Source organism: Tiliqua scincoides, chromosome 4, assembly GCF_035046505.1.
Source record: "Tiliqua scincoides isolate rTilSci1 chromosome 4, rTilSci1.hap2, whole genome shotgun sequence".
In the NCBI taxonomy this organism is placed as follows: Eukaryota; Metazoa; Chordata; class Lepidosauria; order Squamata; family Scincidae; genus Tiliqua; species Tiliqua scincoides.
Window position 1 is genome coordinate 72,070,116 of NC_089824.1, and position 24,171 is coordinate 72,094,286.

Here is a 24,171-nt window from a genome sequence, read left to right on the forward strand (position 1 = left end):
GTGAGGGAAGAGTGGACTGGGAGCAGTGTATAAGACAAGGTGAGGATCAGACATTCCATAGCAGAGTGGTCAAATCAGAAACTAAGCTGTTTTTGATGAAGACAAGATGAAGAGAGTGGCCAAAGGAAGTTCATAGGGAAGTCAAAACTGGAGGCAGGAAGATCTCAGGATGCATGAAAAGTCCATGCATTGCAAAAACATAGCTAAGCAGAAGACATCTGCTTCTGGGATGTTGTTAGGGTCCCACTGCTGTTGGGAGGAAAGTAACCAGCTCCCCTAGAAGGAATTAAAATGCTTGTTTCACAACATAGTTTATTTTTAATGTGTGAAACTTGCCCAGAATTTCAGTCAGGTCGCATAGACAAGTGTTTATGCGTGTGTCTCTTCTGTTAGGCTGGCTAAAACTAGATGTAGCAAGTTTCATTGGAGTGTGAGCTTGCGTAGAATAGATTAAGGAAGTGTAGTAGCAAAGCATAATGAGATTTTCCCACTACCAAGTGTTAAAGTTGTCTGCCCACCAGCCATGTACAAACTTCCCCACCTAGGACTATGTGACCAGGGTTACTAAGCACCTGGCAGACCACAGTACCTGCCTGGCTGCATTAAGCTTGGTGAGGCACAAGTTATGCTGGGCTCTTTTAAAGTGTGCCTTGGACTTTATAGGCTGTGCCTTGATTGTCCTCTTCCAGGGAAACATTCTTTCCTCTAACAAAGCCGTTTGCATTGCATTTGGCCTGTGTTGAATAGGCTTTGTTACTTTGGATCCTCTTGAACCCTGTGAGTGGTGCATATACTGGTTGCTATGGTAGCACAGACCCACAGCTCTCACCACCCCTTGGGTTTCTAACAGGATGAATGTGCTGTGTTGCTAAAGAGAATCTCATTTGCAAGAACAGCAGCTGAATAACTTTCTTTCCCATATTCCAGCAATGTGCTAGAAGCTTCTGTGAAGAGATAGTAAGGGGAAAATTTAGTATTTGGCAAAATGTCGCAACCTCTCTAAATTTTCTCTCGTTTGCTGCTTGTGTCTCATTACAAGTGTTAATGTTTCACTTTTTGATACATTTCCCAGTGTATTTAAATGACTGAAAACCACTCTGGCTGCCTGCCTTTCTCTAATTCTCCCACAAGCGGTCTTTGCTTTTTTCCCTGCACTTACACAACTCCCCAATAACAGTGGTGAACAAAGATACACAAGTAGCATCCAAACATACCTTCCCATCATGTTGTGTAGATGTAGTGCTAAGGGGGGAGGGGCTGGCAGAAGAAATCTGTGAGGCTTTGCTAGTGTTGCAGTGTTTGTTCCAGGTCTCAGAACAGATACTATCACCTCCATGGACAACATCAAGGGACTCTTTATCAAGCCTTTTCTTATTAGGAGTCGTCTTCCCCAATTTATCACTATTTCTACTTCCCTCCATTTGTTGTTCCACTCCTATCCCTTTCAGATTGTGAGTTCACTGAGACAGAGACCTGTCTTCTCATTACTTATACGGCACCATGCATACAGATGGTGCTATATACAGTAAACGTTGTTGTTTCATTCTTCATATGTTTGGACAGGAACTACAGGACAGGAACAGGAACTACAGTCAGGGACTACAGTCAGGGCCAGTCTCAGGACCAATAGGGCACAATTGGAGGGCTCACACACAATTGGAGTACAGTTCCCTACTCACCAGGAAGCTGTGGCAACTGCAGCTATGGCAAGCCAGACCCTTGTGGTGCTGCGTGCAAAGCATGGCACATGGAAATTGGTGGTGGTGGTGACATAACATCAAACAGTCCTGGGGTCGCAAGCAAGCCCAAATTCCGCTTGCTATGCTGCTCTCTAGGCTGTTAGATGCTGGCTGCAGCAATGGGAGATCCTCCCACTGCCCCAGTTGGGGGGGGCCCAGAGAGCGGGGCCCATAGGCCACATTACCCTAAGGTTGTTCCTGACTACTGTTGCAGTAGAATTCAGATTCTGATGTACAGTTGGGGTCTCTGTATCTGCGGATTATGTATCCTCGGTTCTGGTTTAACACGGATCCCCTAGACCCAGATTGAGCCAGACTTGGCCCAACCTGAACCCTCTGAAGGTGACCAGAGTGAGAGCCAGAGATCAGTGGCAAGAACCTGTACACCTGCAGTACAGGTTGGGCCTTTGTATCAACAGAGGATCTGTTATGCCCCTCCCCCTTCAGATACCAAAAACCACAAATTCACTATTTTGACCCTTTAAACCCTCTGAAGGCAACAGGAGCTGTGCTCCAGTCGCTTCTGGAGAGCATTCTGATGCCCTCAGAGGTGTTATGACCATTCTGAAGCCTGCATAGGCCTCTGTGGGTTTCAGAAAGCCCTCTGGAGTGACTAGAACACAGCTCCAGTTGCCTTTGGAGTGTTTAAAGGGTCAAAACCATTTATTTGCTTATCCACGGTTATTAGTGTCCACAAGGGGTCTAAGAATGGATCCACCATTGATACCAAGGCCTAACCTGTATTGCAACTGTCTGGTTTTAAAAAGCTAGGAAAAGGATAGTGGTTTTGGGAGTCTAGATTGTACTCTTTTTGGCCTGGGAATTATGGCACAGCAATCGGGAGAAGATAATCTCACTCATATACAGGCTCTTGCCACTGATCATAAGCAAGCTGTTGTATCTGACTTACCTTCTATGGTAGTGCAAACCCAGCGCATGTTTTGAAAGCCAATACTTTGTATGTTATCACACACCAGAAAAACATGTCTTTCATTTCTTTGTTTTGCCCTCTTTTTTTTGCTCATTAGCATTTTGTATAAATTGAGGTACTGAACAGAGATTATGACTGAGATACTATTTTAGCTCAATCAGATTTAATGTACCACAGAACCAAATTTACACAACATTAAATGTTGATGTCCAACAAAGGGAAAATTAAAAGGAGATTTAATATTATTTGAAGTAGGATTTATGGGGTTTAAGTTAGTGATTGACTCGCACATAAGGTGGATAAACTCTAGAGAAACCATCTGTAGTTATAAATTTTGGCACTAATCATCTCTAGATAATATTCTTCATTTTAAGATCACTTCTGTTATGTTTTATCATGTTGCACATGAGCTCAGTATTATAAACAATACAGAAATTGTTAGTATCTATTGCATTAGTGTGTTAGTAAAGCTTGTATCTTCAGATCACATATTAAGAATTTATCAGTGAGCTGGGATTACACAGCTGTCACTTACATTCTAGATTGGTGCTTTTAATTTAGTTCAGCTGTGAATGAAAACTCACAGTGAAAAATGTATTGCTATTTTAATATACAGTATCTGAAAAAAAACCAGAAGCAACACTATGTAAATTGACCCATGTGCATTCTTATCCAGTCAACCGGATACTCTGACATTTGCTTTTTGCTGAAATTTTCATTTGCTGGAGCATTCTTCTGTAAAGTGGGTAATATTATACAGTTTTCTGCCATCTTTATTTGACCTACTTAAGTAGATTACATTTAGATCAGAAAAAAATGGCAAAAGCCTGCATGTTCTCATAATACTGGTTCCACTACTTCCACTGCTAAAACTCCTATTTGAGAATGGTTTTCTGTACTTCTGCAGAATATTCAAAAACATTGAGGCATTTTGGAACACAAGAATAAGGGCAATTTAATATCAGAACACTTGAGGTTGATTAATAAAGGCATTTTGGGCCCATCTGTTGGTCTCAGTATGCTGGTGGCTGTTAACATTGGTGTAATGTCAGAGTAACGTAATGTAGTTGGGAATCGATATGCTCCCAGTAATAGCCAAAAGCAAAATGATATTGTTTTAAGGAGACAACACAGCAACACCAACAGCCACTCCACTGAAAAGTGCCAATCATGTGCCATGACATTTAGCAATATCCAGAAAGAACCAATCAGTTTACGGTGATGGTGTACCGACCCCATGACTTTTCCCTAACCAGCACACACACACAAAACATAAAACATAATCTAGAACAGCGGTTCCCAATCTTTACTGTGTTGCAACCCACCTCATCTTGACACAATATTGCTGGTAGTGCCTGAGGAGGTCCCGGAGGCTTCTTAATCGTACTGTGCCGGCAACTCACTCTGCACACCTCTGTGGACCTCAGAGTGGCCTGCAGAAGCCTCTGAAAGCTACTTCTGATTTTCAGAGGAAAACTGGAAGTAGCTTTCAGAAGCTTCTGCAAGCCGTTCTGAGACCTGCAGAGTGAGTCACTGGCCCAGTGCAACCCAGAAAAGGCCTCCACACATCTCTGAAATGGCACTAATTTGGAGCCAAACAGAGGTGAAGGTGGGTGGGAGGTCCTGGGTTTTGACCTATCTGGCAGGACTCGTGACCAACCAGTGGGTCATGGCCCACACTTTGGGGAAACCTTAATCTAGACAATTATGCCCCCCTTTGCAGATCTGGGGTGAAGCTGGTATAAACCATTGACTGATATACTCCAGGGCTTTCTGCAGTTACAGCTTCAAGTCCCCTTGTAGCTCCAAAAAGCCACCCTTTTGACATGCAGACATTTTGGGCCTAGAAGCCCACAGACTCCCCAAGTGAAGGCTTCAAGCCCTGCTTGTGTATCAAGGGTCCTGTATAGATATTCCCCTTTTTCCCCGTCTGTGAGAGAGGACCATGTTTTTGGCAAAGCAGGAGCAAGAGCCACAAAAGCAGAAGCTGGAGCCACAAGACGAAAACTCACCAAGATCAGCAATGAGGTCTGCCATGTAGGTCAGTGGGAAAGATAACTTAGATGAGGGAGAGACAGAGGTGGTATTGGGGATCAGCCAGTTTGGGTCCTGGCCAAAGAGCTACACCTATCACAGTGCCATTATAGCGTGAGAAATGCCATGGGGGACTCAGTGCAGGGATTTGCCCCAGGTCCCCAGAAACTTGACACTGGCACTGGAGAGGGGAGTTGAATCAATTAGGAAACATTGATGATCACCCCCCCCCCCAAAAAAAAACACTTACCTTTGGTTGTCTGGCCACCAGCAATGATTTCAATTACAAACAAGGTAGAGGCAGGGCCAGGCCGTCCATTTGGCTAGCTCATGCAGGTTGCATCAGTGGCAGATAGTTGGGGGGGGGGAGCAGATTCAGGGTGCCTTTAACCAGAGTCTGCCACTGCCACCTCCATCCACCCACCACTGATACAAGCTACTGATGCAAGCCATAATGATCAACTTCCAACTAGCACAAGCAAGGAGCAGAAAATTCCCCTCCTGATTGTGCTCCTTACCTCATGTGCTATTGTCAAATCTGGAAGTGGAGGACTTTTGCACTTGAAAGTAAAACGAAGTCCTGCTCTTGTCAGTTTGATGACAACATGTGAGGAGCATGTTAAGAGTGGGGGGGGGGTTGAGAAGGCATCAGGTAGCATTCCAGGTTGCTGCCCTAGTGGAGATGTCAGGACTAGAACCCACAACTCTTGTACTATAGACCAAATCCCTCCCAACACTACCACAGGAGCAGACGGGGAAGATGTCATCCTCTTGGACCCAGCAAAAGAGAACAGGACTATGTGGTACTTTGTATGGAGCTGTCCAGGTCTTGCCTTGCCTGATGCGGATGGTGAGCGGTGGACTCCATCCCCCAGACGGGACATTAGCCCTAGGCCAACATTAGACTTAGCACATCTCAGTCTTCCACAAAATAAATGAACGCACTTTCCTACTAGAAAAGATGGAGAAGATCCTTGCAGGCAAACCAGAAATAGTGTAGTATGGCTTTTAGATGCAGCAGGCTATATGTTGTTTGTTTATTATTATACTGCTTTTCAACAAAAAAAGTTCACAAGGAGGTTTATAGAGAAAATAACTGGATGCCTCCTGTCCTAAAAGGGCTCACAATCCAAAAAAAGATGCAGAAAAAACACCAGCAGTCATTAGAAAAGAGATTGTAGGCGTGAAGAGGGACATCCACTCTCTCCCTGCTAAATATAAGAGGAGCACCACTTGAAAAATCACCTCTTCGCTCATTTAGCAGGTCTTGCCACTGCTTCATTGCATCCAGCCACACTTCTCCCATGTTCATTTGGTTGTTCCTCCAGCAGACTTTTTACCATCTGTACTGTGTAGTTTATCATACCAGCAGTTATCAGGAAGATACTATTAGAAGCCTGCCTTCCTCCCTTGAAGTCATAGGGGTTGGAATGAAAATGCAGAGCTTGAGCCCTGGGGTGTGATGGACTGTTTCCCATCCCCTCCAGTTGACCAACAAGCAAATGTATCTGCTAGCCCACATTACTACAGAGAGGCAACTGCAACAGCGATAGCATTTATTGATCTGCATCAGTCTTAAGGAAAATGTTGACAGCAATGCAGTTGAACAACTGTGTATTGAGCCCCTTTCAAAGGTATAGGATTCTTGATACAACAAAAAAAGTGGCAGTTCCGCAGAGGAACAGTTGGATCCATGCTGGTCACTTGACAATGTAGGGTCTGTTCCAGTGTATGGATCCCTTCTGCTGCTGCATAGCACTGTGGTGCTATCTCTAGATGCTTCTGGATTTTGGGACAAGAACCAAACTTCCAGGTTGCCAAGCTCCATGCTGCGTGAATCTTGGCTTGGAGCTGCACTGCTATGCAGCTGTTCAGCTATGGGAAACAATGGCTACTGTTGATGCTCATCTTGTTGTGCATTTCACTCATGGTCTGCATTGCACCAAGAGTGGAGAACATTATTGCTCCTGTATCTCTCAGAGTTGCCTGTGCAAAGTCAAGATAAACACAGGGATGGAAATGAGTAGTGGTCAGGAGCTGCAACAGGTGGGGCCTGTGCTTAAATGCTCAGTCAAAAAGGATGGCCAAATCATTGAGAAGGGTGTGTGGCTAATTAGGTGCTCTTCTAGTTCCAAACCTCATTCCAGGGCAGTATTCTGTTCTTGTCCAGCTATTATGATAGTATGTTAGACTGAGCAATGCAGTTGGCCCACATTATCTGCAGGGGAATCTATTCCTGAATCATCCCCCCACCCCGATACCAAAATCCATGGATTGAACATGTAGGTCTGGGCCACAGAGGACCTCTGGATGTGACTGGAAGTGCTTTTCTGTCATGTCTAGAGGTGTTCTGGGGCCCCAGAGGTGTCAGAAAGGCACTTCTGGTTTTTGCATTTCTGGAAGTTGCATCTGGTTGCATCCAGGAGGTCAGGTTTGGTCCTCCAGCACAGATTTGGAACCCGCACTGAGTCAAATCTGTGGATTTCGAACCTGTGAATAGAAAGGACCCACCTGTAGAAGGGGGGGGGAACGTATTTGAAAATAATAGTTTGTTTTCCTATGCACCCTGCCCTGTACTTTAGACCATCTAGATTGGAAACCCATTAGGCCTTGGCTTTTCACTCTGCATGGAGCACCATATATATTGGTGGTGCTATTTAAATAAATAATCTTGCTGGGCTAGACTGCCTAGGAAAAGTCACATGTGCAGCAGTATTATGAGTTAAGTTTCTTTAAAAAATTTGCCCAGTAGACATGTTTGAACTTTTATTTTTATCCCTATGGCAGTATAAATCATATAATTTATCTGAAACAAGTGGTAATGCGTATGCACTGAGGAGAGACACTGGAGGAGGGGAAATAGAAATTAATTCACTTTCTTTGAACTACATTGTCCACTAAGTGGCAGTATGACTAGGCTGCCCAAAATGATTTCCTTCCATCTGACAGGACATGTCAGAAGGAAGAAGCAGAGCAATAAGGGCTGCACAATGATATAGTCATAGTACAGTAGTCAGTTTAACCTTTAATTAGCTGCCAAACCAGACATTTCCTGTGCAGCTTAATCCCTCAGAAGAAATGCTGTGGGGCATTGATCTTCAACTAGTTAGTGAATCTCATGCTGATCCTGAAGGGGATCACACTCATTGTTCCGTTACTATTTTCCTTTATTTTCTTGTTTTTTTAAATAATAAGAAATATGGAGAGGAGGGGGGGAGCATAGGAGGGGTAGGAAGAGTTGGGAAGAGAAGAACAATACAGTACTGTAGTAAGCAAAATGGACACACAGGTCCAGCCTATTTATACACGTTTCTTTTATACATGGATTTGACTCAACAGGAATGGCCACTGAAAATGAGAAGGCAGTGCTGATCCCTGGAGAAGGGGAAAATGCATCCCTTTTGAACAGTCTTTTAACAGCCTCCTTAATGAGAGAGAGAGGAGGCAGCTGGCTGACAATCCATCAATCCTTCTCTCTCCAGGCGACCCCTCCCTTCCCCCTGAGCAAGTGAAAGAAAGGTGATTTGCATTAGTGAAGGGAGGGGCTGAGTGAAGGAAGACTGATGATTGTCTTCTGAATGACTCTTATCTTACATCACAAAGGTCAGTAAGGCTGTTTTTAAATCACCAGAGCAAAGAAACTTTGTTTTTTAAATTGATTTGCTATAGTGCATTTTTTGCCATCCAGGTGAGTGCTTGGAATGGAACCCACAAGAATAATGAAGCTCAACCTGTACATGACAAAGAAAATTAAAACTGAATCCTGTTTTGCAAAGATGGGATGATTGAAGATGGAAACTATGCTACTACTTTTAGAGATGCCAGAGGCAGACCAAAGGGAGTAGTTGCTAGGGCTCAGCACACTTCTTCCTGCTCTCCTTGGAGGCTGATGGGCAGCGGAACTGGTAGATATCTGCTGTCACTATCTCAGAATGGAGAAACCAGGCAGAGGGAGAGTGTTGACCCAGATTGAAGTAGTGAATGTGAGCTGTTCTGGAGGTGGAACAACCCACTCAATTGCAGTGAACATGGACTGCATCAGTAGCTGCATTGGTGCTGAAAAATTGGATAGGATTGGGCCCTAAAGCATCCCAAAGTCCTCTGGGCACTAGAAGTGTCCAAAGATAAAGAGGCCAAAAATAGTGGGGTGGGAAACAGGAAATTATTCACAGCTACTAATTTCTAATAATATTTATATAACACTAATGCCACTATAGAGTGCTGTGCTGGGACAAAACGTTATTAAAAGACATGCAGGGCCCTGTACAGAATGATCCATACTTCACTGGATCATATTTTCATGAACCCACACTATAGTTTGATGTTCCAGACTTGCAACAAGCAGAATATGGTTTCCAGCTCTTGGTCCGCTTTTGTTTTCCATCTGTTCAGTATAGTGGGTCCTCAGTAACAGTGGGAAATTCATTGCAGGACCCCCTGCAGATACGGAAATCAACATATGCTGAAATCCATGTGGGAGCCTGGTGTGTTGCTGCAATAACTTACCTGCAGGCTGCACCTGGCCCTCTAGAGCAGGGGCATCAAACATAAGGCCCAGGGGCCGGATGTGGCCCACGGAAGCTTTTTATCCGGCCCTCAGGCTCTCAGCTGCTGAGTAGTGCTGAAGAGTTACTGCTCTAAGGACAGCCCACATGGAAATTGGGCTCTCCCATAACTTGAAATATGATCAAGCTTTGTGTATTTTCTCTTCTGTCATTTGCAGCTAATGAGTTCCTAAGTGAAAAAACTGCATATTTTTGGTTATGACCAGATTAATGACATCATTTCCTGCCTAATGACATCACTTCCAGCCCTCAGCAGGCACCATGAATGCTGTTTGGCCCTTGGTATGAAATGAGTTTGACACTCCTGCTCTAGAGGTTACACTGGTCTCCCAGCCTCCTTAGGCGGCCTCCTGAACATGGCCAGAAACTACTGTTGGTTTGCATGGGCAATGTCCAGTTGCAGCTGAAGGTGTTCTGAAGTACAGGGAGTCCACATGTGATGTCCCCATGCCTCAGAACACCTCCTGGACTTGACTGGAAGTTGTTGGCATGAACCGGAAATGACTTCTGGTTGCATCCAGGAGGCCCTCTGAGGTGCAGACTCAGCATCCACAGATGCTCAAATCCATGAATGATGAGCCCCACTGAAAAGGAGCTTCCACTGTACTTCATAAGTTCACTCCCTGCTCCACACTGCAGTAGCCTCTTGAAGTGGAGCAATTTCTGCTTTCATGTTCCAGCAGCAGCTTACTGAATCAGAGCAATATCCCTAACTGTGGCCTATGAATTCAGGCAAAACAGGAAACCACAATCAGTACAAAACGGTTTGCAAACTGGTTTCAGATCTTGGTTTGTCAACTCCAAACAAACAATGGTTTGTGAGCAGGCTCAGGTTCAGATGTAACACCAACCCATACTTTAGCCAAATAAACAAACCCAACTACTATAGTCAGCAACTCTAATGCCTGTTAGTTAATTCGGTTCTAGTTAGTCAATATTACGTATGTTGGTGTGGGCATCAAATATAAGGAGCACTGACTTGCTTTAACCATTTTTAAAAAATTTAAATAGGGTTTTTGTATAGTAGTTTCTGTGCTTATTTATTTCATGCATTCAGATCTGTATTTATCTTCTGAGTTAATGTGCTGCTAAAGGAAAATTGAAGGAATTACTCTGATGTCCCTCAGGCCCTGTCTCCTACTTGTGTTGTGTAGTTTTAGGCATTCCTAGGTGCAGCTCTAAGATCTGTATTAGATCAGGTTGTGGACCTGGTTCTGGGGGCACAGGAACCAGGTCTGTTACTGGGAAGGGTTCTATAATTCACCCCCAAATTTAATTTACCCCTTTAGGCGCTGATTAGGGTGAAATCCTGAATCAGGACCGGCGGAGCGCAACACCACTGGATCCTGAACCCCATGTTGGTCTGTGAGGCCTGACATGGTACTCTTGGATTCAATACCAGCTCAAGAGCCGCTGCAGAATCGGGTAGCCCTATTGTGGGGCTGCTTCCCTTACTCAAGGGAAGGAGATGAAAGTCCCCTTCTCCCAAGGAGGCAGTGGCAGCTGCCTGGGAAAATGTAGGATACCGTGGCAGCCGTTTTTGGCTCTGTGGCAGCCCCACAGTCTGGACAGTTCAGAAATGGGCTATGAATCACCCACAGATTCACACCATCTCTTTTCCTAAGTGTGGTTTTTTAGGAATAACCATGATATCTAGAAGATTTGTTTTTCCTATATTAACCACTTATTTTTAGTTTCTATTTATACCCTACCTTTTTGCCATACTGGAACTCAAACCATCATATGTGGGGTTCCCAGGCAGTTTTCAATCCAGGCATTGGCCAGTCCCAGATCTGCCTAGTTGTAGCAAAGTTGCTTCCTCAATCCAGCCTTCAATCCAGACTGTGGGAGTCTGCTTCTGAATTAAGTAGTTAAATTACAGCATCCCTATGAATGTAAAACTAGTTGCTTTCACTTTCATGGAAGGCTAAGGATCAGTTCTCATAGTTAACAAAACCAAGAATTTGCTCTTCTGAATTTCTAACAAAATGTATGGAGTATGCATATAGCGTAATGAGTTTCTGGTAGGGCAACTGCTTTCTCCAGTGGTGGAAATACCTTACATTCCAAGTTGGAAGTTTGTCATCTCAATTACCATTCATATAAACTTTCAGCCATTTTCAGCTGTGCTATAAACAGCATCTGTTGGAGAGCCTAGGAGTTTTAGATGCCTGAAGGAAATGAAGATTGCTTTGGTATAACTTCACTGTCTGCCTTTGTTCTTCACTGATGGTATTTGGGGCCTGTCATCTTGTTTCATCTACACAAGGTTTTATTGAGATGAGGAAAAGTTAGCACACTTCTACAGTTTAATTTGAAGACTTGATATTCTTTATGGTTGGTCCTCTTATTTCATTTTACAAGCTCTTAACATATGTCATGGATAGAGGAACTGCTGTACTTGAGTCAACATATGGCTTGTACTCAAAGCCAGTTATAGGGTGGTTTTTAATGCTAAGGAAGTTGTGATCTGATGGTTTGTTTGTTTTTTACCCTGGCGCCTAACTTAGGGTAGCTGCCATCACTTTAAAACACATTTATATCCAATGGTTAAGGATATTATCTAACCATTTATATCCAATGGTTAGATAATATCTAACCTAAAATCAAGTTCATATTCCCTTTCTTTTTTGAACCTATGAAACTGCCTTATATTGAGCCAGCCTATCTAATTCAGTATTGTCTGCATGCCTCTCAGGGTTTTAGGTAAAGGTCTTTTCAGCACAGTCAAGAATCAAACTTGGGACCTCCAGCACACAAAGTACATACTCTCCCAATGAACTGTGGCCCCTTCAACTATTTGACATTCTAGCCAACACCCTAAACTGTTTGTTTTACTATATAAAAAGATTTGTGAACTTTTTGGTTGGAAATTAATATGTAAATATTCTTAACACTGAACAGCATAATCCTATACATATTTAGTCTGACATAAGGCATGCTCGGTTCAATTACACTCAGGTTACCAGATTGCAGAACAAAACTGTTTCTTTAGGCTGTAATCCTAAACACACTTACTGAAGAGTAAACCCTGTGGAACTGAATAGGCCTTATTTTTGAGTAGACATGCATAGGATTGCACTAAGTATAGAACCAAGCATTTTTATGCTCATGTGGGTTTAGGCTAGGACTTTTGACTAGCCCAGGGGTGCCCAAACCCCGGCCCTGGGGCCACATGCAGCCCTTGAGGCCTCTCAATGCGGCCCTCAGGGAGCCCCCCAGTCTCCAATGAGCCTCTGGCCCTCCAGAGATTTGTTGCAGCCCACACTGGCCCGACACAACTGCTCTCAGCATGAAACCAACTGTTTGACCTCTTTGCGTGAGCTGTGGGATGAGGGCTTCCTCCACTGCTTGCTGTTTCATGTCTGTGATGCAGTAGTGGCAGCAAAGGAAAGGCCAGCCTTGTTTTGTGCAAGGACTTTTATAGGCCTTGAGCTATTGCAAGACCTTCATTCATTCATTCATATAAGTTCATCATTAATATATTCATTTATGTAAACTTATGTAAATTTATTCAAATTTTAAATGTAAATTAATTATTTCTTTCCCCGCCCCGCCCCCCGACACAGTGTTAGAGAGATGATGTGGCCCTCCTGCCAAAAACATTGGACACCCCTGGACTAGCCTGTGGCAAAATTCATGAATATTCTTAAACAGTTATCCAGGAAGAAGAAGAGAACATAAAATTAGCCATGTAAGCAAACATTCACAATACAGCATGTTTACCCAATGCACTGTTCTTGCTGAGATGCTGGGGGAATGAAGGGCAGACATCTTAAATAGTTTATTAATTCATGTGAGACAAAACTTTGTTCTGTCAGCCAGAGAGCGAAGTAAAACTCTTGAAGGCAATTCTTACCTTGTTTGTTTAGCTGCTCATACAAGTGTTCTACTTGTGTGAGAAGTGTAATGTTACAGGACTATGTAATGTCAGAGACCCCATAAATGTTTCTGTGAATGGAGAATGCTGAGTGTGAAGAAATCCATTTCACACCAGTAGCTAGCCAGTAGCATTGTTTTCTGCTTTGCCAGGGACTGGTCTGGTCATGAAATGACCTGAAAATGTGTCAAGCAGGAAGTTGGAGGGGAGCAGCAAATTGCCAACTCTACCAACCCCTGCCCATCACCCACACTGGCACTGCCATAGGCTAAACCTTTCCGGAGGATATGCAGATTATAGGGGCCTAATAACTGGGCTGCATATATTTTCTAAACCAGGCCAGCTCCATTTTTACTCAAGTAAGGATTTTACTAGAAGGACGAAAGGTTTCCATTCACCATAGGTCCAGAGGTATTTTGTTGGGCAAGGCCCACAGAATAGTTCATCATATTGGTGTCAAGAAAGGACAACAGTGAAAGAATTATTTTTACTGCTAAATCCAATCTAGAATCCTCTGCCAAATTAGACTAATCTTGAACCAACTGGCATTGAAAAGAAATGTAAATGTCATAACATCATGTCCTGAGCTTGTGTCATATTTTGGAAGCGTTTGGGACTTTTTGTATTCAAATCCTTGCAACAACTCTGGACATGAGGCTGTGCAAACAAGAGCTTCCTATCTGAGGATTATGAATACTGATGACAGGTTCAGATACCGGAGCTGTAGAAATGAATTACATTGGAAGTGCAATTCTTCCTGTTTGCACATTTTTATCCAGTGAGAAAACATATGAACAAGCTGCAGGTTTGGTATCTAAATGGTATCAAGTTTCTAGAGAGAGCATATAAGAAGGACTAATTGAAGGGGGGCTAAATTTTTGAAAGTAAATCTGGTAAAATATTAATGTAGCTACTGCTTGTCACTTAATATTATAACAAATTTAAGAATTTCAATGGTATGGCACAATATCACAAGCTGTATTATATTTGAAGAAAGTGTCCTTTCTTCCCCTTAGTCCTCACTATCAAACTACATACTGAATTAAACATGTTGTTTGACCCTACATGCTTGTGGTTTTTGTTTGTTTGTTTGTTTGTTAATTAAATATCAACTGGGCAGAACTCTTGTCCATTTCTGGACCATAGGAGGGTGAGGCATTAAACTTTCCACTTCCCACTTGAAGTCCCACTCCAAATCAATCCTTCCTGATGGATATTTTCCATTGGAAGGAATCCCCTATTGGTGTCATTGGGAACTTTCTCCTAGGGAAAACAGCAGTTATGGGGAGTTCTAGTCTACATCAGGTTTAAAGCCTTCCTCCACTTTTGCTATGGTGTGAGGGCCCAGGGCCCTTCTGCCTACCCTAAAGGGGAAAGGCCTAATCATAGGGGCTTAGAAAAATTTTTTGGTTAGAGCATACTCATGCACTCAAGCACCAGTTTGCTGCTTCAGCTGGTGTTTGTTTGGAGAGAGATAAAAATGTCCTCTACAGACAGAAGCTGGTCCATATCCCACAGCTAACTCTGCCTCTTTGGTCACATGGATGCCTGCCTTTTCTGTCACTTCTCTCCCTGGATCCCAAGCTGATGTCCCAGTGCCCACCTTCACTAGGTCTCTCTCCACCCTTCACTCCAACTGCCTAGCCTCTCAGTTAGTCCTACCTTGTCTGCTCCCATCTTTGCCTTTCTCTGGTTTTTTGTTTTCCTTCCTCTTCCCTCCCCATCTCTCTCCCCACCATCTATAGTCTTCTCTTATCCTTTTCTCCCCTCTTTCTGGCTTTATCACTGCCCCATCTCCTGCACCCCTTGCCTTCTTGTCTCCAACCTCCTCTTCTTCATGTTTGTCTCTCCCCTACCTTGTCTATTTTCCTTTCAACTTACTCATCGCCAGCATTCCCTTCAGCTGGCACTCCACTGGCATTGTGTCTCTTGGAGTCACTCAGTGGTGACATCACTGAGTGTAGTTAAGTGAAGCTGCAGCCCTGGCCAAATCTCTGGGGCAGCAGCTTCAGAGGGCAACCACATATGGTCAAATTCAGATTGGGCCCCATGCAACTCCCCAACAAGCATACAAGGATGATGCTACACATTTAACTACAAATTCTAACTACATTTCAACGTTACTGGGTAAAAATTCCCAAATATTCTAGTCCAGTGGTTTTCAAACTCTCAGGGAGTTTGAAAACTGCTGTAAGTCCTTGCGGAGGCAGGGGGGAGGCAGCAGGGGCGGGGGCAAGACAGCAGTGTGATCCCCAGGATCTTGCTGCTCAGGGGGCTGCAGGGGCTTAGGTGCACTTACCAGAGCCTCCTGCAGCCTCCCGGGGGTGTGGGGAGCCCTGCGTGAGCATCTGCAGGGCTCCCCGAAGCTGTGAAAGTGGAGTTATCGCACTCCATTTTCACTTCTAAAGCACTGGGGAATCCTGCAGATGGTCATGCAGAGTTCCCTGCACCCCCCCTCCCCCGGGAGGCTGCAGGAGACTCTGGTAAGTGCACCCAAGCCCCTGCAGCTCCCTGAGCGGTGCGATTCTGGGGATTGCACTGCTGCCTCCTCCCTGCCTCCTGGCTGCCCCCGTCCGTTAAGTGGGCAGAGGCCAGGGCCCACAGGCTGGGGTGTCGCAACGCCCCAGTTTGAAAAGCTGTGTTCTAGCCTTTTTCTGCACCTTATTCTATTGCAATATCCTTTTTGAAATAGAGGAACCAGAACTGAACATTCTAAATGTAGTCATGCCGTTGATTTGTATAAGGGCATTACAACACTGTTCTATACACAGGCTCTTTCATAACAATCCCCAGCAGAGAATTTGCCTTTTTGCTGCTGCTTGCAAGTTGACATTTTAATTGACTGTCCCTCACAACCCCAAAACTTATTTCATCTGTGAAACATTTTATTGAGTTATATTTCTGTTCTCATCAGTGCATCTGTTTTGAAGTTGAAAAGAGGAAGATGCTGTCCATAAAACCAGCATCAGCTGTTTTCATTTCTTCATAGCAGCTGTTTTCATTTCTTCACCTGCATTTTAAATGTATAAAAAATGCCATCCACTGTATGAACTGGAGAGAAAACAGCTGTTTAGGATTGTGTCCAACTCCACATTTTTGCATTTTTACCAATACAGGTGTCCACCGCTTAACAATCTTCTGCTTAACAATGGATTGCATATATAATGGTGGTCAAAGCTCAACAAAGAAGCTCTTATTGAGGCAGTCAGGACTGCAGGTTGTGCTCACTGGGACAGGCCTTGTATGCTGCTTGAGCTCTCCTCTTTTCCTCAATGACTGGTGTCAACTCCTCAGAGTGGGTTTCAAACCAGTCTGCCGCCTTGTTGGTCTTCTTGCCAAATATGGACAAGGCGGTGTTGTAAACGGTATTCTTGAAATGTTCCCATCTGTTGGATGCGTTTGCGTCGGCCGGGCCTGGAAGAGATTCCTCAAGCGCTTGTGCAAATTCCTCCACTTTTCTCTGATCCCGGGTCTTGCTGGTATCAATGCGAGGTCTTCCTTCCTTTTTCGTGTGATACAGTTGCTTTGTTCGCAGTTTCACTCTGCTACACACCAGGGAGTGGTCAGTATCACAGGCAGCACCATGATAACTGTGTGTGATCTTGATGCTGGGAAGGCTGGAGCGTCTGGTGAGGATCAGGTCGAGCTGGTGCCAGTGCTTTGATCTTGGATGTCTCCAAGAGACTCTATGTTGGGGCTTTGTGTTGAAGAACGTGTTGCTGACACAGAGACCGTGATGACAGCAAAACTCTAGCAGGCGTTGGCCATTTTCGTTCATCCTCCCAGTGCCAAACTGACCTAAGCAAGTGGGCCATGAACTGTTATCAGCACCAACTTTAGCATTGAAATCGCCGAGGATGAACCACTGTCAAGAAAATCCCTGTAAAAGAGGACTGTGAATATGTGTTTATATATAATAAGAATGGTTTCTTTGAATCAGGGCCAGGCTGTAATCCTGTAGCACTTCCCTGGGAACAAACCCCACTGCACACAACAGAACATCCTTCTGAGTAGACATACATAGGGTTGGGCTATTCATTTTTTGTTGTCACTAACACTTTCCTGTGCCATTTGACTTGCTAAAAGTACGTCTTACTTAGGGAAAGACGGTCTAGGTGTACGGAGTGCAGTGGTGTGGTACTTTCTACTTTCACCTTCAATAAATGTTTAAAAGACCACTACCTTTCTGAATTTCCCTTTGTTTCACCACATTTAAAGAGTCTTGCAGTATATTAAGCATCCGTTTTGCTGCTCAAGCACTGGAGAGTGAAGCAGTTCTACTTTAGGAACTATACTGTGAACCTGGAAGTCACCCTTCCTGTACATGTACTGCACTACAAGCTCTTTATCAGAGTGGAAAGCAAACTGGGTGGGTATCCTTGTGGTAAGGTTTTCCTCACCACAGCTTCCGTTCCCATGTGCCCTCTATCTTGGGGCTTCAGAAAAACGGAAGTAAAGTTTACTGTTGAAATTATTTGGAGGATACTGTGCACAGTTGGGACTGGGTGTACCAAGTACAGGGAAAGGCCATTTTGCATAAGAGCTACCTGGAAGTCAAGTCAATATGTTAGCTGCAATTCACAAGCCATTAACCCCTAAAGTAGTGTGGGTGAAATGAATGAAATTGCTTCCAAGATTGGGAGATGCAGTCTTGCAAAATCATGACACAACTTGCTCTAAAGGTATTAAATCCCCCTTATTCCAGATTGTGTATTGAAAAGAACTGTGTGTCAGAGAAAAAGAGTATAAAGCCATAAGAATTGCAGACTGAAGGGAAGGTTAAATCATGAGGGAATATAATACATTACATTTTAAACATGGCTGAACAGGTTCAGGTACTTCTGGATTGTGTTGATTATCTAGACAGCCATTTTCAACCACTGTGCTATGGCACACTGGTGTGCCATGGATGGTCTGCGGGTATGCTGCAGGAGTTTGAGGATGGTCATTTATGGCCATTGGGGGTTTTGAGCCACCTACCAGCAGCATGGTGTGCCTTGACAATAGTCAAAGTACTGATGGTATCCCTGGCAATTTTAGCACCTTGTCAGTGTGCCATGAGATGAAAAAAGCTGAAAATCGCTGATCTATACCAATTTCAATCTGGTTTCTCACTAGAGTTGGAGAAGATACCACCTTGATCACTCTAGTTTGTCTGTCTTATTGGGGAGAGAAATCGGGAAGCATTAATCTGTTGGTATACCTGGACCTCTCAATAACTTTCAATATCATTTATATGCCAGTCTGCTGGGTAAGGCCAGCCAAAGGCTATGTGTCCCCCCCCCCAGCTCAGCACTCTCTTTCCCTCCACATTGCTTCTTCCTCTCTGATCCCTCTTCTTTTTCCAGTCCAGGGAGTGGAATGCGAAGCAGTGAAAGCAAGTAGTCAGACAGATATGGTCACCCTTGCCCACCAATCTGTTGCCTGGAGTGACCACTTCAGTTGACCTTAAGGATGGACTGGGCCAGCTCCCAGGGCATTGCTGGTGTTATTCAACACCCACCTTATTGGGAGATTCTAATATGTAATGCTGGGGGACTTTCCCATGGGAACTTTCTTGTGGGGTCTCATTTGTATCTGTTCTGGCAGCTGTACTCTTTAACAGCTACATGAGGCAAATGGGTGGTCATCATTGTGCTGATGTCACCCACCCCTATTTCTCCTTTCCATCCGAACCATATGTGACCATGAATGCATGTTTTGGTAATGGACTGGTTGAGATGAACAAACTGAAACTTAAATCAGACAAGATGGAGTTGCTTGTAGTGGGTGGTCCTAAAGCTGAAGATGTGGTAGGATCACCTGTTCCAGATTGGGTTGCATCCTCCTGAATCCATGTTCACTTCTTGATTATTGGGTGGAAGCTGTAGCCAAGAGCTCAGTCTGTCAGCTTTGGCTAGTAATGCAAACTGTGCCCAGAAAAAAAGAGGCTTTGCCACTCTGGTTCATAGCCCAGTAGCCTCTCTGTTGGACTATTGTTCTGCACTGTGCATGGGTTGCCCTTGAAAGCAATTCAGAAACCAAAGCCAGATGGCCCAGAATTCAGCAGCTAGAATGATGATAGGCAGTCTAAAACGGTTTTATTTTTTTCATGGATGGCAGTATTATCCTTAAAAAAAAGGGCTGAAAGTGGTGTTACATATTTTACATATTGTTACATATTTTTATTCCAAATTTATATTTCAATCAATTTTAAAGCATTTTTATCAATTCTTGTCATATCACGTTTATCACATTTTGTCATACAGGTGGTATGTATGTTCCTGTGGCTGTCAGCAAGCATAATATCAAGAATAACACACACACACACACACACACACACACACACACACACACACACACACACCCACCCCAAAAGAGCACAACTACATAGTCAACAACTGTGCTAGTTATATGAACAGCTACAGTGAACCTAATGCTGCCAAAAACAAGCAGATTAAAACATTGCCAAATTAATAAGTTGAGAAGATAGCAACTTGAACCAACAGAATTGAACACAGCATTGAATTGCTATGGAAACAAACTGGTTTTAACATAGCATGGAAGCATTAAACATTTGCTTACTCACAAGTAAACTCATGCCATGTAGCTCAGTTTCACTTTCCATAGGGTTCAATACATTTATCAACTTGAAGGGAAGGACATTCTTCTCAAGTTTTTGGGACCTGTGTTTATTGGACCATTCCGGTGGTGTTGCATTCCTCTTGGCCTGCCCTCTCCAATGGACCAAAGGCATGGTTGCCTACTCATGAGTAAATGCACACTGTGGCTCAGTTTCACTTTCCATAGGACTCCATGCATTTTCCTTGGCAGCTTCTGAGCCTGCTCAGAAGACAGTTAAAGCAGCAGAGTTCCGAGGGAGTTGGGGGCTTCGAAGCACTCAGGGCGATCCACAGACTCTCTGCAGTCACTTTAATAGGTACATGGCAGTGTTGTTTTGTTAATTGGGCAGGATATTTCTTTTTGTAGTTTTATAAGCCCAATTTCACATTTTGGCGGTGTTATTTTGCAAATACCAATTTAGACTGCCCCTAGTGATAAGTGTTAGCTACTGGTAATACCTCCAGTAGTGTAAGAGCTTCACTGGTTATCAGTTTGTTTCTGAGCTAAATTTATTTTGCTGTTTCTTATCTTTGAAATCCTGTACAGCTTAGCTCTGGTATCCCTGAGGGACACCTACTCCCATATGACCTCTGCCCATTCACTGGGGTCCAGTAACAAGTGTCTGTTGCAGGTGTCACCTTCATTGGAGGTTAAATTGACTGTACTGTAACAGCTATATTCTCAATTGTTGCTTCACATCTATGGCATCTATTACCATCCGAGATTCATTGGGTCTAAGAACTTAACATGTTCAGGTGTGCTTTTGATAAACAGGTGGGAAAAGGTAGTCAGTGGCTCCTCTTCCTGTCTTCAGGCCTGTGATCCCTTCTAGCTTTCTCAGCCTGTATGTAGAAGAGGAACAAGCAGAACCAGTGAGCTCTTCTGCACTAAGACCAACATGTAGCTTAAGTCTTAAGTATCTCATGATGTTTTTGTGGTATTCAGGCTGCTACCAGCCCAGTCCTCAAAACAGAGCTCCTGCTGTGTCAGAGAAAATTACAGTACTGCAGAGAAAGAGGCAGGAGAAATGAAGGAGCCTGCTCTGTGCCAAATCCTCTGACGATTTTTAAAGCCCTATGGGATTAGACCAAATGTCCATTTCATGCAGCATTTTGCTTCCCACAGTAGCCAACCACATAATATGTAAGTGGAGCATGTAAATGCCGTTTGTTTCAAAAGAATTTAGTCTCGGCTATTCGTGCTTAGAATTGCAGCTGTGGCTCTCTGTTTTAACATCACAAGCTTCTTTTCATTACCAGTATGTATTCCATTCCCTCAGATTCTCAGGTTGATGTTGCTTGTTGACAGTGCCGGCCCAAGACCCCCGACACCTGAAGCAGAGTGCCAGAGGCTGCCCCCCCTTACTTAGCAATGTAGTAGTCCAGTGGTTCTCAAACTTTTCAGCACCGGGACCCAGTTTTTCAAAGGACAATATATTGCGACCCACATATCTATCATCCCAGCCCTTCCACTCCAGTGTTCTGCCCCTTCCCAACACGTGTCTGTGCAAGAGCCCTGTTAGCAGCAGCTCATCCAGTGGGTCTCATGTTGGCGGGAGGGGGTGGAGGCTACGTCCCCTGGCCTCTGATAGTGTCTGGGTCTGCCCTGCTGCTTCTGGCCACGTCAAGTACTATGCCAGTCAGATAGTGCCCCAGCAGGCCACCCAAGGCCAGCTGACACAGCCTTCTTCCAGCTCAGCAGTCTTTTTCATGAACCATGAAAAATCAGCTCATGACTCTCTGAAGCAGTGATTTTCAACCTTTTTCATATAATGGCACACTGAAAAGGCACACTAACAGTTTTTTGACAAGTGATTGAAAATAGCTGCTCTGGAAGGCTGTGACCCACAGTTTGAGAACCTCAAAGAGTGCTTAGTCTTTTCTTTTCCACTCCCTAGATTGAAAAAGGGAGTGTGAAAGAGGTGGTACACAAGGGCATCTTGCTTTAGCACAATACTCTCCTATCTTCTGCACTTCCTTCTCTGTCCCCCCTTCCTTTTCCCATCCAGAGAGTGAGGAGAGGAGGAGAGGAAGTGGAGATAAGCACCTCCAACTAACTGCTGCCATAGGGCCCAATCCTATCCAATTTTCCAGCACCGGTGCAGCAGCAACGCAGCCCCAAGGTAAGGGAACAAATGTTCCCATACCTTAAGGCGGCCTCTGTGACTGCTGCCCCACCACAAGATGGAGTGCATGCCCCCACTGGAACAGTTGCACTGGCACTGGAAAATTGGATAGGATTGGGCCCTGAGGCAGCATCCTTCTAGATGGGCTTATTAACATAACAATACAAAAGTTAAGAGCATACAGGCTTGGATAGGATAGTTATTCTTTTGGGATGAAAGGGGAAAGAAAATTTCAAGAGAAAGAAAATTTTGAAAATAATATCCTACTCTTTCTGTCACTTTACACTTTTTTCAGGGTAAAAGTTCTTTTAACATTTTCTTACTGGGACCACTTTAGTTTTCATGGAAATCACTGGATAACTGTTGATCATTAGTTCAAAGGAATGCAACTATTTATTCCATTGTAATGGAACATCTGCATTCAAGGCTGGATTAACATGGTAGCAAAAGTACCATATGCTGTGGGCCCTGCGTTTTTGAGAGCCCTGCACTAAATGCTTGCAAGCTGTCTCTGGTGAAATTGGCATCTCACAAACTGGCATGCTGTTGTTAACATATTGGGGGAGCTGCATGCTGCATGGTACGTAAACATTATGGACATCATTAATAACATATGAATAAATAATTTTGTTCAAATTTAACTTCACTGCAGGCACTATCCAATTGTGTCTCAGCACTGGCGAAATGTGTGTTCAGCTGGCGCTGGCTGTGGCAAACATGCTGGAAAGCTCTTTGCAACAGCAGACGATTTCAAGGTGCAGCCTGTTGGCACACACAGAAGACCAGCATGTGCTGGAGCAGGTAAGGTCAGTGTGGGCTGGCAGAGGGGCAGGGGAAGGGTGGATGAGGGTGGCAAGGGGACGTAACAGGGCGGGGGCAGTGATGGGGCCCATTTGTAATATATGCTACAGGCCCCGCTTGCGTTAGATGGACTAGTGGCTTGACTTTGTATGAAGTAGTTCCCCATCACCCTTGAAGTGGCACAAAAGAAGAACAAGATTGCTGTAACAGAAAGAAGAGGTGTGGGAGAAGAGAAACTTGGTTCAATCTCAGGAGCTAGTAAACAGGAAGCACTTGGGGTGACACACAAAACAGAACTGAGCACTTCTTTGGTTACAATCTCTGATGAAATGAATAGACCAAGAAAAAAAAGGGAGGCTAGCCTTAACGAAGTTGTAGATAGTTATCAAATAAAGACATCTCATTTCCCTCTATGGCATATTTTTTCAAGTTACTTCACAGGCAGTTATGTTGCAGGTGAGCCTGCCACTTAACTGGTGATAGGGAGGCAATCTGAGAGACTTTTCAGAAGGGTCTTTGAAGTGGAGGTTGAGTCATTATTATTCATCACCAGGCTAGTTTGTGTGCTCATTTAGGTGACAGTTGTTTTCTAGAAAGAAAACAACCTTTTGATGCCTTTTAATTCCTGCAAATAAAAGAAACAAGGGCTGTCAAGGGAACAAGCATCCGGATGTGGTGCTTTGCAAGCAGTGCGCAAGGAAACAGATTTAAATCCAAGGGAAAAACTGTGTGCCACAAGAAGGAAAGAGCCAACAAGAACTCGTTCTTTAGTGCTTCAAGAATAGTGTTAAATGGCTGGGCGCATATACCGCATTTATAAATAATACCCACTGATTGTGCTTTGCACAATACAGAATGAAGAAGATACACACTTTTCTTGCCTTTGTGCCTTATTGTGGTACCTTTAAAAGTGGGGTGATTGAATTTCTGATGAATGCAGGAAAGGCAAGGATTTGTCTTTGAAGATATTTTATATGTCAGGTAGGAAACTGGCAGACCCTCCTACCAAGCCTCAAGTGTAGGGATTCTTCCCTGGCATCCTTTTTTAGAAGTTTAGTCTAGTATGTTGGCTTGATTCAATTTTTACTTCAGCCATGCCTCACTGGTTCAATTCAGATATCACACCAAACCATGGTTAAGAAAAATATAATGTCTGAATTTACACATCCTGGTTTGAGATTAGTTTACAAACCGGAATTAGAAACGATGGCATGAAGTGGATTTGTAAACCATAGTACCAACTAGTTTTTCATAATGCCTAAGTTGACAAACATAGTTATAGCCATTGCTTCACCTTGGAAGGCCAAACACCTAGAGATTGAAGTGCTGAGCAGAAGCCAGAAGGAAGATGAAAGTAGACAAGCAGTTCAAAACTATAGTTTTCTTGTTTCTCTGGAATTTGAAACTAGGATTTGAGTTCTAGATATGATTAGTGTACATACAATGGAGTGGCATAATATGTGATTGACCAGTGTCTTTGGCTAAGTATTTAC

At 43.9% G+C, this 24,171-nt stretch overlaps 1 protein-coding gene across 2 annotated transcripts in view; it reads left to right on the forward strand.

The window, feature by feature from the left end:
* Nucleotides 1–24,171, forward strand: part of RIPOR2 (RHO family interacting cell polarization regulator 2) — a 131,565-nt gene that overhangs the window by 14,516 nt on the left and 92,878 nt on the right. Inside the window, exon 1 of one of the 2 annotated variants that reach the window (XM_066623691.1) lies at nt 22,626–22,678. The exons of the other annotated variant lie outside the window; for it this stretch is intronic. The gene's annotated coding sequence lies outside the window, so the exon portion shown is untranslated. Of the gene's footprint in view, nt 1–22,625; nt 22,679–24,171 lie in introns of those variants that run through there. 2 annotated transcript variants of the gene reach the window in all.